General features: G+C 38.6%; 1 long non-coding RNA gene across 14 annotated transcripts in view; it reads right to left on the bottom strand.

Moving 5' to 3' along the window:
- The window catches only part of LOC136098868 (uncharacterized), a 301064-nt gene that overhangs the window by 104985 nt on the left and 183387 nt on the right, over positions 1-12692 (bottom strand). For 2 of the 14 annotated variants that reach the window (XR_011737610.1, XR_011737611.1), the window contains exon 6: positions 1425-1673. The exons of the other annotated variants lie outside the window; for them this stretch is intronic. This is a non-coding gene — a long non-coding RNA (uncharacterized lncRNA). The remainder of the gene's footprint in view (positions 1-1424; positions 1674-12692) is intronic. 14 annotated transcript variants of the gene reach the window in all.

The following is a 12692-nucleotide window of genomic DNA, read 5'->3' as shown; positions in this document are numbered from 1 at the left end:
GTGAGGACAACAGAATACATCACTATCAGGCACTCCGGGATTTTCAGCCTATTGGTGCTTCATAGGCATAACATTAAGTTCCCTTTCTCAGGTGTGATCTCTGTTTTAATGCCTTCCCATATAAAGTTACATTCTTCTTTATTCATAATATAATTAAATCACAAAATGCAAAAAGTATCTAAGAATATATATATAACACAGCTGTTGGGTTTTTTTTTTAAAATCCATTTAGTAAGGGGTCACTGAAAAATAATTCCGTTATTGCTTAGCATCTTATGTAGTAAGATCAAAACCGACGATTCTGGTGTTATCTAGATAGTAACGACAGTTAAACCCACATTTATGGGATAGTAAAGTCAGGATTTTTAAGTTTAATTGCCACTCTAATTGTAGGCCTAGACTTAATCTAGGAAATGATCCCTCATCAGCAGATTTTCAGTCTGACTTCTAAAATTACACAGAACACAATTTTGCCATAGGGTTTTTCCCCCCTCTTTGACCAAACTGAGACAAGCCAAATTCAACCATTTGTGTAGCACTAATTATGAAAGGGCAGGATTTTTTTTGGAGGGAAGAAGAAAGAATGGGGCAGGGGGAGGAAAATTACAAAATAATCCCCCCACAGTTCTGTAGGAGCCTTCTGCTTTCTCCTCCTCGCCCCTCTGGGAGATGCCAGACACAATGATAGTCATTGTCCTGATGTTGCAAACAGTTAACAAATTCAAGACAAAATCATGGTGGTAGTGGAAGAAACAGGTTGGATTAAGCTCTGGTTGACCAGTGTGTCCAACCGCAGCACTCCATGAGTGTGCTTTCTCATGTGCCAGGTATTAAAGCGCTCTTTAACCCTCTGCAAACAATAAGCACAAGACGGCGAAGCAGGAGAGCCGTGCCTTGGGTTCAGTGTAAGGCAGGCAGCAGAAAGCAGACAGCTTGCAACCACCGAACGCGCTCAGGTATTCAGTAAATCAATATTTGTGTGTTATTATTCTCACACGCATCCCATTTGCTGATTCAACGCTTGTTCCCACAGAAATGGGATCAGAGAGTCCACCAGCAGTCAGCAGGACAACACAGCCAGGCCAGGCATGCTGCCTTCAACAATCAGGCAGAGATCTAAAACTTTTTTTAATTAACAAACAATACATTTACATTAAAAAATAACCAGTAGAAGAGGGCACACTTTCCTCTAACATTTCTCCTCCTCGGCTAAAGATCAGGGCTCTCTGTCCCCAGCATGAGGCAGCTACTTAGCCCAAACCCCTCTGTCCTATTTCTGAGCAAACCAGATCAAGATGTCCCATCTTAGTATGTGATCGGCACAGAGGTTCCATTCCTCTACATATAGCAAGGAGAAGGAAACTAAGAGAAAACCAAGAACATCTTCAGAAAGCACACAAACAAGCAGTTCAGTTCTGTTCTACCTTAGTGTAGCAGCAGTCATCATTTTGTCACAGCAGCAATCAGCTTCTGCGAGGATATCAGAGATGTGCTGCATCCATGGGCGTTGAGAGCTGTGGTTGCTGTCATGGTTCACCCACTCTCTTGTCTTTGAAAAGTCATATAGACCAGCAGAAAAGTCTCACACTTAGAGAAAGGCAAGCATTGCGGCTATCTCCAGAAAAGGTCAGAAAGTCAACACAAGGAGCCGTCAGCTGGTCAGCCTCACTTCACTGCGTGGGAAGAGCACAAAGGGAGTCATCTTGAAGCACATCTCTGAGGACACGGAGAAGCTAGTTGGGAACTGCCAGCGTGGACTGATTAAGGGTAAATCATGTCTGATCAACCTGACTGCTCTCTGTGATGAAATGACTGGAGTTGAGGACAAAGGCACAGCAGTGGACATCATTTACCTCAGTTTTAGCAAGGCTTTCAGCACTGTCTCCTACAACATGCCGCCATCCAAGTTGGAATCTTATGGTTTGAATGGGTAGACATCCTGATCAGTAAACCACTGGGTGGATGATTGGGCTCAGAGGGATCCCTTGCAGTGATACAGGCTAGGGAAAACTGGCTGGGGAGCAGCTGTATGGAAAAGGCCCTGGGTATGCTGGTGGTCAGTGGGCTGAGCAGGAGCCAGCAGAGATGGCCACAGCTTCCTGGGGACGTTTGAGCAGGAGCACAGGAGCAAAAAGGTAGCAATTATCCCCCTTCTACTTATTAGGTCACACTCTGTGCCTAGTTTTAGGCATCCCAATGCAAGACAGACACTGACTACCAGGAGCAAATCAGCAGAGGGTTACCCAGATGGTCAGGGGCTATAGCACTTGCCCTATGAAGAGAGGCTGAGGAACAAAGGCTTGTTTAGCCTTGAGAGGAGACAGCTTCAGGGCTGTAACAGCATCCTTCCAGTGCCTTCAAGGTGGTTATAGGCCAGGCTTTTCATAGTGATGCACAGTAGGAGGATAAGAGACAATGAGCATAAGTTGAAAGGAATGATTTTCAGACCAGCTATATGGAGAAATTGTTTCCCTATGAGGGCAGATAAGTAGCGTAACATGGGCACAGAGATATGGTGCCATATCCACCCTTGTAGGTTTTCAAGATCCAGCTGGATAAACCTCCAAGCAAATTAGGCCAATCTCACAGCTCTCTCTGCCTTGAGCAGCAAGCTGGACTTTGTGACCCGTGATTTATCATGCCATTCTCCTTTTCTTTGAATTTCCAAGCCAGTAGCAGGCTACCAAGCCCAGACTTTGTCATTGCACTGGTTATTCTTTCTTATAGTGAGAATTCAGCATCTGTCACCTTCTGTGAGAGCACCCCTTCAAAAGCACCTATGTTACAAACAATCAGCTGTAGATGATACCTTAAGGTGTAAAAATACTTTGTAACATTCACACCTCTGCCTGGATTACTCATTAAATAACCAAGTAAATAATACCGTGTATTTAACACTAGCTTGACTCCAGCTAAGCGCATGGCAAAGATTTGGCATAACAGCCTTCCTTGCAGCCCAAGGGTCCTGGAAAGCCTGCACACCTGAGTTACCATCACTAACAAAACCCACTCTGATGTGTCTGTACTGCCATGAGAACCCATGAGAACTACATGTTCTGCAACTATGGCTTCTGTTGCAATGAACCCATCTGCTGTAACATCAGCCTGGAGGAGTTGTGCCAGACCTGTGTGTTAAAGTCTTCCGTGCTACAAACTCCTGCAGTTTTTCCTCACATGCATTTGTCTGAAGTGAAAGATAGGCACATTCCACTCAGAGCACAAGATATCCACTTACTTCTAGCATTCAACATCCATTTCCTCTCCTTGGCTTTTCCAGATATAGTTTTAAGACACACCTGTCACTTGCAGTCCTTATTAACTGGGACTTTTCTAGGACGAAATCAATGTTTCTGTTGAACAAAGAACTTAAAGAGCAGACCATTCAAAACTTGCAGCCTCAATACAGATAAAGGATTAAGGAAAGAACTAAATCAGTGCTGGATGCCTGTTACACTTACCCTCCACATATTTTCTGTTTGATAGTGAAAAAGAGATAGAATGGATGGCTGACCTGTCCCGACTGCAGGAGTGCAGCTTTTAATCATACAAACAGTGCACCAGCGCTCCTTCATTGTATGGTTACACAAAGGCAAGCCATGGATGCTATTACATTACCAAAAAGAAAACAGTGTAGAAGTGTGACGTTCCTTCCATATTCCCAACTACATATTTGTAATATCTGCACAAAATTAAAAAAAAAAAAAAAAAAAAAGTCATGTGCTCAAAATGTGCACAAGATAAAACAAATAGTGACACCAAGTAATCCATCTGGAATATAGACCATTAGGAAAACTCATGTCAGGAATATCAGATTATATCTGACAGAAAAATCTTCTAGAGAATACATACATGGATGACCAACTTCTAGAAGCTTTTGTCAGCCCTGCAGACAATTTCTCCTGTAGGCCCAACATGTCAACCTTCTTTCCCTTCGTTATCTCACCCAGAAAATGAAGGCTATCAAATACACAAATTTCTTTCAGCAGGCTACGCAAACAGATAAACACACAGTTAATTAATGCCACAGTAATTTCTTTGATCTTCCAATGAAAACAAAATTTAAATCATACTATTTCAGTCTAGAAGCTTAGAGTTAAAAAGCTTAGAAACTCATCCGGGACTTCGAATCCAACAATCATTTGGCTGATGTCATTAAAAGAGCTGAATTAGACTTGTAATTATTCCCTTATGAGTTCTGCTGTCTATCTGAGAAAGAAGGGTATTCATTTCTGTCCTCAAAATTGATTTATTTTGGTGAAAAAATTGAAAGGTTGGAGACAGCAGGAACTTAGTTTTACTGTGCATCTGATAAAATACAAGAAAATAAGTGTCGATAATGAAGAACATCCCTGCCAGTCAATAGGAACTGTACCTTCTGTTTACATTGCATGGCAGTTTCCTTGAGATCCTCAGGATAAATCCTATCTCCACAGTTCCGCTTGGCCATCCACTGGTTAGTGCAGTAACACTTCATTAACATGCAAATGTTTGACAGTTATTGGGCTTAAGTACATCTGCATATTTATAAACAACCATTCCAAACCACATCCCTATTTAAGGAAACTGTTTAATGACACTGAACCTAAAGTCTTTCACATATCCATTGAAAATTATATTGGAGGCAGATTCACTCACTTTATACTTAAATGGTACTTCTAAAAATGCTATTTACATAGGTAGGTCAAAAAATGCCTCGATCCGCTTTTCATTTTTTTTTTTTATTTGTTCTTTTGTGGCAATCAACCTTTCCTCTTTTTTAAAAAAATCTATTTTATCATTGAAAAGGAAAAAAGAACAAAACAAATCATGCTTTGGAAATCAAGATAGGGTAACCTTAAAACAATGAAAAACAAACGTCCATTAAACCATACTTAAACAGAAATCTGTAAAATATTCAGTCAAAATATACAGCCTCTGTATTTTCAAAACAAAAGGCTAGAGAACCACTAGACAAGCAATGCACAATATTAAAAGTTGCTCAGAAATCTACTAACTTAATTTCTTTGTTCATAATAGTAATTCTGCATGCCTCAAGATGACTTCTATTTTTCTTTTATGTCATATTCTACAAAGCACATACCAAACCCAGCATAGGAACTGCTACTTGTAGTGGCACATTCTACCCAAAGCATCTGGAAATTTTAAGCATGGAATATCACAAATTTGGCCAGAAATTTGGATTTCTCAAAAATTTTCATGCAAAGTATACTTAGTGATAAAGATTTTTTTAAAAAAAGGACAAAAATTCCAAAAGCAAAAGGATACAAACAGTTATTAACTAATAACTTTATGTTTTAACATTCTTTTTTCTACTGCTTGAAGGTCAATATGAGAGCACATTAATGTAGGAAAGAGTAGGAGCAGCTGAATCAAGTTAAGAGGTAGTTAAGAGGATTGCACTCAATCACCCTAGATAAGCAGAGTCATTTCCGATTCCCATCCTTTTGTCCTTTAGCACATCAGAGTAGAAGTTGCATATCCTTCCTCAACAACCATTTAAGATGCACTATCTTTTTATTTGGGGTGGGTGGAAAAGAAATAATGTTACCAATCTGTATTAGTTACCAGTGATTTTCTTTGAATCTATGGGACTTCGTCCAGCTGAAAAATTATTTATAAGTTATACACACTTGCACACATTCACAGGTAAAATATAAAATATATTCTCTCAAAGCACGCATTGTTCCTGTGGGGCTTAGTCAGTAACCTCCAGCATAGTATGACTCTGTTTTCCACCTCTGCACTATTTTTTCTGTTGACAGACTGCTTTGAAGAAAAAGCCTTCTAAATTCATCTACACCCAAGTTAAAACTACTTTGCCCTAAAATGCCAGCAAAATACCTTGAGAAGTGAAGAACAGTATCTTGGTCTCAAAACTCCCCCACACCAATAAACTCAGAGTAAGAGCTCTTACAAGATCTTGGCTTCAGCCCCAGAGCAAAGTTGACCCTACAGTCATTGTTAAGTTTCCCCACCTCCCATAGAGGACATGTACCCAAAAGTTCACTGTTCATCCAACAGAGTCCATGCTCATGGCAATGGAAATCTGGACCTTAACAGTGCTGCAGAATGGACTCTTCACACTCCTCCTACCTTGCCACGATGTTTCTTTACAGGTCCATCTTCAAAATTATTCATTTGGCCCAGCTGCACAAGTGCCAATACTTAACTACGGGCCTCTTCCCTTATTTCTATCAATCTGGGTACCAACCAAACACAAATCTATCCCTAGTCAGCCATGAATCATCAAAGAGACTGACATGGGCCGTTTGTGCATGTGAACTGTAAAACTTGAATCAAGTATTCCATTATAGACAAGAGATTAACATGTTCTGTACTCACACATTTAAAAAAGTACAGGGCTGAAGGCCAAACACCTTTTCTGTAGAGACCTAATCCAGCAGATCCCTGTTATACAGATTACATAAAAAGTTTTATTGCATCTCCTGTTTGCTGCACCACTGTCTACAGAAACAATTTTAAAGATATTGGTGAAGAGGAGAAACTGAAATTTCTGAAACATTAGCAAATATCCCGAAGTGTTACATAAATACCATGGTAAAATACAGAAGCATATCTGTTGCCAGTTTCATTTTGGTCATATTTGTCTGTGTATACATTCTATCAGAGTCAACTATGTTCTTGTCTCTCTTTGGACTTTTAAAAGAGACATCAAAGAAATGAGCACTGAAATCCTGGAAAAGAGAAGATATGTTATAGCAACTGCTAGTGCACAAGAAAAGAAATTACCTTACTAGGACAAAAATAAAACCATTTGAGAAACTGAAGCAAAGAATTCATGGTGGGGGTTGGTTTTAGGTTAAGAAAACGTGCAATGAAACCAAGAATGTCAGGTATGAACAAAATTCTATACAGCACTCATTAAAAACTAAATATTTTTCATTTACAGGAGCTAAACTTGCCTGCATATTTCCTATTCTAAGTGTAGGAAATACTACAGTAAAAATAACTGCTAGAGCCATGCAGACACATTTTGAGCTACACATGAAATGCTAAAGAAAAATTGCATGATAATTCCATGTATAATTCACATTACTTACCATGATAATTCTCAAGGTAAAAGAAAATATTGAAGATTACACCATTTTATGTAAAGATGTCTTTATTGGTTTTGTGTATTTAATGCAAGCCATGTGCTTTCCCCACAGTTCAGATTCATGTTTCCAAGCCTCCAACTAAACTAAAAATAGGAATACACACAGCTAGGACTACAAGCCTTTGCTCCCAATTGCCTAAAATTTGGCTCCATTACAGAATGTAAAGACTGGAGATAACGTTTTTAAAATTCTCAAAATATTTTAGTTTTTAAGACCATCCTTCAGAATCAAGTTCAGAAACATTTGTCTCACTGAAAGTCAGTGAAGCAGTTTTCAATGACTAGACTTCTTATAAAACACTGGCCCTAGAAGTCTTTAATCAAGGTGTCATTTCTGAAAGTTTTACCCCCAGCCTAGAAGTTTTTCTTCTGGTTTATCCTCCTACAAAAACAATGAAAAGGACTGCTTTTATTGAAAAAAAAATCTGTCAAAACCACAATAGTAGAAAGCATGGGGGTTTTCATTGTCAGTTTTATGATAAATTAGTTTATATTTTTTGTAAATAAACAGTTCATTTTCATGTTTTGAGTTGTGCTGTGTACCACTTTGGCATCATTTTCAGGCATTATCAAATGGTGGTGATACAGCTGATAAAATACAGATCACATTGGAGATGACATACTAATGACAACTCATCATCAAGACAATTTACCCTTGTGACAGCTTCCTGTTACAATGAGAAAGAGAGCTGGTTCTTGCATAGCCCCTTCATGGCCCTTACCTTTCCACTTCAACTGTCAAATGAAAGAAATGTTGCCTACATGAGATTTGATATCATCATGAGAAATCACAACTTTACATAAGCGATGAACATAGCATACCAAAATGAGATAAGCAAAATGGTTTAGTGCATAGAATATCACATCTCTGAGATCATCACTGACGTTCTTCTCCTATATCTTTGTATGTGCTTACACCTGAACTCTCTCTGCTCTATTATTTTATTTTCATTTACCAAGGAGATTGCAAAAAGACAAGCTCCCCTCTTCCAGGTAGGACATAGTCTCACCACCCAGTCATGTAATGCCATGTATCCAGTATGGGGTAGAAAAGAAAGCAGACTAAGTGGGTGGATTTTATTTTGAAGCACACTATGGTTAAAACAACTTATTAATAGTGCCAGTTGGGGAGATGTTTGGGAGCAGGCCCTTCTAACACAGGATGAGCTGTACCTGCTCCTTTCAAGCCTCATCGTTTTGCTTAAAGTTGATACCAAGGCTGTGGAAGATAGATAAAGCTCAAGAAAGCGAAATATCTTCTCCAAAGAATTACTCCTTCATTTCTTCTTTTGATCTTAAGTGTTAGCCAAAGTCTAGGCTCTTTGAAAAGTGCTCTGAAAAACCCTGAGATCCCTATTGACAAAGCTAGCTTTGAAGACCACTGAGTAAAAAAAAAATCTCATTTTCAAAATGGACTCTCACACTGCTTCAGAATAATTTATAGCTTGTTTCTCTTACTGAACACCATAAAAAAAGAAAAGCATGATTATATAAGGCACACATAGGAATCTGAAATACAGAAGGCAGGTCAGACCCAAGGCATATCCGTAAATCCTTCCACCAGGATGGAGAACTCAGGACCTGGCACAAGCCAAACCAAGTTTGACAGGGCGGTCTCATTCCTTCTATCCCATCCTGCCATAACTGATGCTCGTGGCCAGCACATTCTTACCAGGACAGCACAACTGATTATTTTCCACTACATGCAGAATATTTTGAAGATGCTAGCAACATGCCATTTTGAAAAAAAAAAATCAAAGTTTTAATACACTTCCTCAGCCTCATGCAAAACCAATAATTTATCTGAACAGCATCCCTATTTGCCAAGTGGGCCAGATATTTTTAGTTACAAAGACTCAGTTTTCATCACAATTAAACTGTTTGGGCTGAAATTTTCTTTTTCGATAAACATAAATTTTAGTTTTCACATACAAATTAATTAAAGAATACATGTTGGAAAATCCTGGTGGCCTTGTCTTTGGGAAGCCTTAAAGCACATTTGCTTTGGATCAGGAGCTGGCAACATGACAATGAAAGGTCTGCCGGTTGTGAACATGCCCACTTTTTATCTCAGAATTTTCCAAAATCTCTCTACTTGGTAGAAAATAAAAATCTGCATGCACACACCTTGTAAAAATAACTTAATACATAAATTCTCTAAGTTTACACTGACAAGGCTTTTGCAACTAAAAAGCTGCTGCTAGGTTATACAGAATCTCTCTGCTCCTCAGTTGGTGAAGTACCACAGAGAATTGCAGAAAGAAATTAATTATTGTGTCCTCATATCAGGACTGGAACAGCATGCAGTTATCATGCAACTTGCTCATATACTGCATAAAGAGAAAACAAAACATCAAATAGCTTGTCAGTTTAAAGAGTGCTTTCTGTTTGAGGAGAGGGAGAGGTGAGAAGGGATGTTTATGTAAATGAGGCAGAGAAACTACAGAGAAAAAAGATGCAAGCACATAATTAAAATCTGTATCATAATGCCTACATACGATATACCAACTGAGATTACAGGACCAATATTGATTCTAGCATCAAACTTTTCAGTGCTACATTTTACAATTTAATAATGTTCTTCTAAAATATGCTTTTAATGTGTAATCTCTATTATAGCACAATGAGCCCAAGATGATTTTTCGAAGATGGACTTATTTCAAACAAAAAGTGAAAACTTACTTTCAACTCTGTTCCTAGCTCTTTGATGAGATCCAAGCAGATGAATGTCTGAAGCCCCACAATTTCATACAAGCTTGCACAAAACCTGAGGTCCTTCTGCATGTTAAATGGTATGGTTTATGAGAGCTTCATGGCCAAGTGTTAGAGACTGAGACTCACGTTTCAATTTGAACTTAGTAAATTTTGCAATTTTAAGGTGACCTGTCTGAAGATATTTACTTCTGTATTCAAAGGCAGTATGAAAATAAGGGAAATGGTCCTCTAGTATGGATGGGGAAGGCAATTATTCCCCAAACATTTCTACCTGTGTTTTACAAAAAATGAACAAACAAACAAAAAATACAAAAGAAAACCAAAAAACAACAACAACAACAACACAGGAGTTTTGACTTGGTAAGAAAAAGATTTCTTCAGAAAACGGAAAAGCTGCATCTTTATTAAATCGAAATGATTTCAGACACTTGTCATTTGCCCAAACTGCAGATGATTATCAGGCTGAAGACAAGAAGTATAAGCAGGGCTTAGCAATTTATTTATTTTTCTTAGAGGCTCTGTCTGTCTCATATGTCAGACAGGCATGTGTATTATGCACATCCAGCAGGGGACAGAGATCAGAAATTTAAAGGAGCTGTTTGTGATTTTGGATGGGATGTGGCACACAGATGAAAGAGCAAACATTTTCTCCCTTGGTTTAACGCTAGCACTAGATTCCTAAATTAAGCCCAGCAGGAAACAAACATCCACCACAGATTTCAAAAGATATCTCACATCTTTGTATTAAAACGTGTTATTTTAAGAGTCCCAAATGCTGCATGTCTGATTTGTATTAAGTCCAGAGCCAACATAGGAAGTGTTATTTGATTTATTTTAAAAGAAGGCAGAAAATATTAGTGGACAATAGAATGTAAATTGCAGGAAGCCAAAAGAAAATTGAGGAGTAGGAGATAACAGGCCTGATGCTATTATCTATAAGAATACTAACACCACAGGCTTCAAAAAATTACCTTGATGACCTTGAGAGCTTGCTCAGACTAAAGAACATCAAGTTAGCATATTTTCCTGGGGGGGGGGTGGATGGAGGACAGCCTCAATTTTTCTTTTTCCAAATGCACCAAAGCTATGTTTCTGACATACACTTCCTGTGTAAGCTCACCTAGGTGTTCCTGCTCCGGTGGGGGAATTGGACTAGATGATCTTTCAAGGTCCCTTGCAAGCCCTAACATTCTGGGATTTCCTGCTACACTGAACAACTACAATGTTGTATTCCCACAGAAGGCAAAATTAGACATCACCCTGTACTTTCCTCACATGACATGTGTGATAATTCGTGAAAACAACAAGAATTCTAGATCCATATACAACTAGAGTTAAAATTCCCAAACCTGAAAATTATTTTCTTCTAACACCCTATCTTGCTTTACACAAAATGTAAAATCACCAGGATAGGATTTTGCCCTGCTCAGTCACAATGCACTAAGCTTTTATTTTGGAGGTTGTAGATATTTTTTTTTCCTCCTTTCCCACTGACTTTGATGATGTTTTGGGATTAAAACAAGGAGCAGGCAGTTCCCATGAGATGAAAGACATAGCTGCAAAGGACACTTACTTAGAAGATTAAAAAAAAAAAAAACAACCTCTTGGAGTTTGAGATGCTGTTATGTATTTATTTAAAGAAACACTCCCTTGAATGGGCTTAGACTTCAAAATTTTAAATAAGTTTCTGCTTTTACTGACTCTAGTTAGAAATAAAACTTTTTTTTAATTGCCAAGCTGACGAAAATTATAACAACACCTTCCCAGGTATGCTAAATGCATTATTACAGACAGAAAGAATAGCTCCAAGTTCTTCTGTAAACAGTGCCACTAAAAACCCCCTAAGTTTAATTCTAATTTATGGTCACTTATAATTCCCATCCACCCTTACTCCAACGACACCATTTTGAAAATGTTCCCCACATCCCTCACCCATCAGCTAATTCCCGGCTGTGCCCAGAGGCAGCCCCTGCTACGGCAAGTCCTGAGCTGTGCTTTAAGAGGCTCAGCCAAGCTCTCAGGCCAGAGTAGAGACCTGATGGACCCACGTCCCTCAGAAAGGCCTAATTTTACTTCCTTCTCTAACCGGTTTCTTATTTCATAGCATTTTTACTGTTTCCACTTCCAGCCCTGCCCAAGTCTCCTGTAATGGCCCAAGACAATGAAAGGTCTTTTTTTCTTTGGGAAATAGGCTAAAGATGGACCAAAGAAGTATTTTTGACAGCAGGCAGAGTTCTGTGTGCATAAATGAGCTTTCTCACACTCTTGGATCAGCCAAGCAAGAGGAGAAAGGATACCTTTAGTTTCAGTTCCTGACACTACTTCTGCTTGTTATAGAATAGAAAGGATTACATAGTCTACAGTAAAAAACATAAAAGATGTGTTTACTGTTCTTTGCCAGCTTTGGAATAGAGGAAAGAAAATAGAGGAAAGAAAATCTACTCTTATTACATTTCTCAATTTGCTAATGTACTTAAGGTTTATATTTCTCCACAAACCCAAAATGCAGATTTATCCTCTTATATTTGAACCTGTATTTGCTTCCTATCACTCAGCTATTCTGTTAGGCTTTTCATCAGAATTTGCCCTCATATTCTGAGGTACTAGTGTTTTGTTAAATTGTTCCAGAAGTGTCAAATACAGAATTGTTTTTCAAACGTGACTTGTTTTGTTTTTTTAAACATGAGTGTGCCATAACTTTTATTTATCATACTTAGCAGTTGTATCATATTCACCATGAGCTGTGACTGTCTCTTGGACAGGTTTGTGCTCTGTGGTCTTGCACTCAAATTGTAAGGCCAAAGAGGGAAAGAGCATAGGGACAGGCACCACAAAAGAAGAAAAACAATCTGCTTTTCTG

This window comes from Patagioenas fasciata, chromosome 2 (assembly GCF_037038585.1).
Source record: "Patagioenas fasciata isolate bPatFas1 chromosome 2, bPatFas1.hap1, whole genome shotgun sequence".
NCBI classification, from domain to species: domain Eukaryota; kingdom Metazoa; phylum Chordata; class Aves; order Columbiformes; family Columbidae; genus Patagioenas; species Patagioenas fasciata.
Note: the sequence above shows the minus strand (reverse complement) of the source record. Positions and strands in the feature narration are given on the sequence as shown.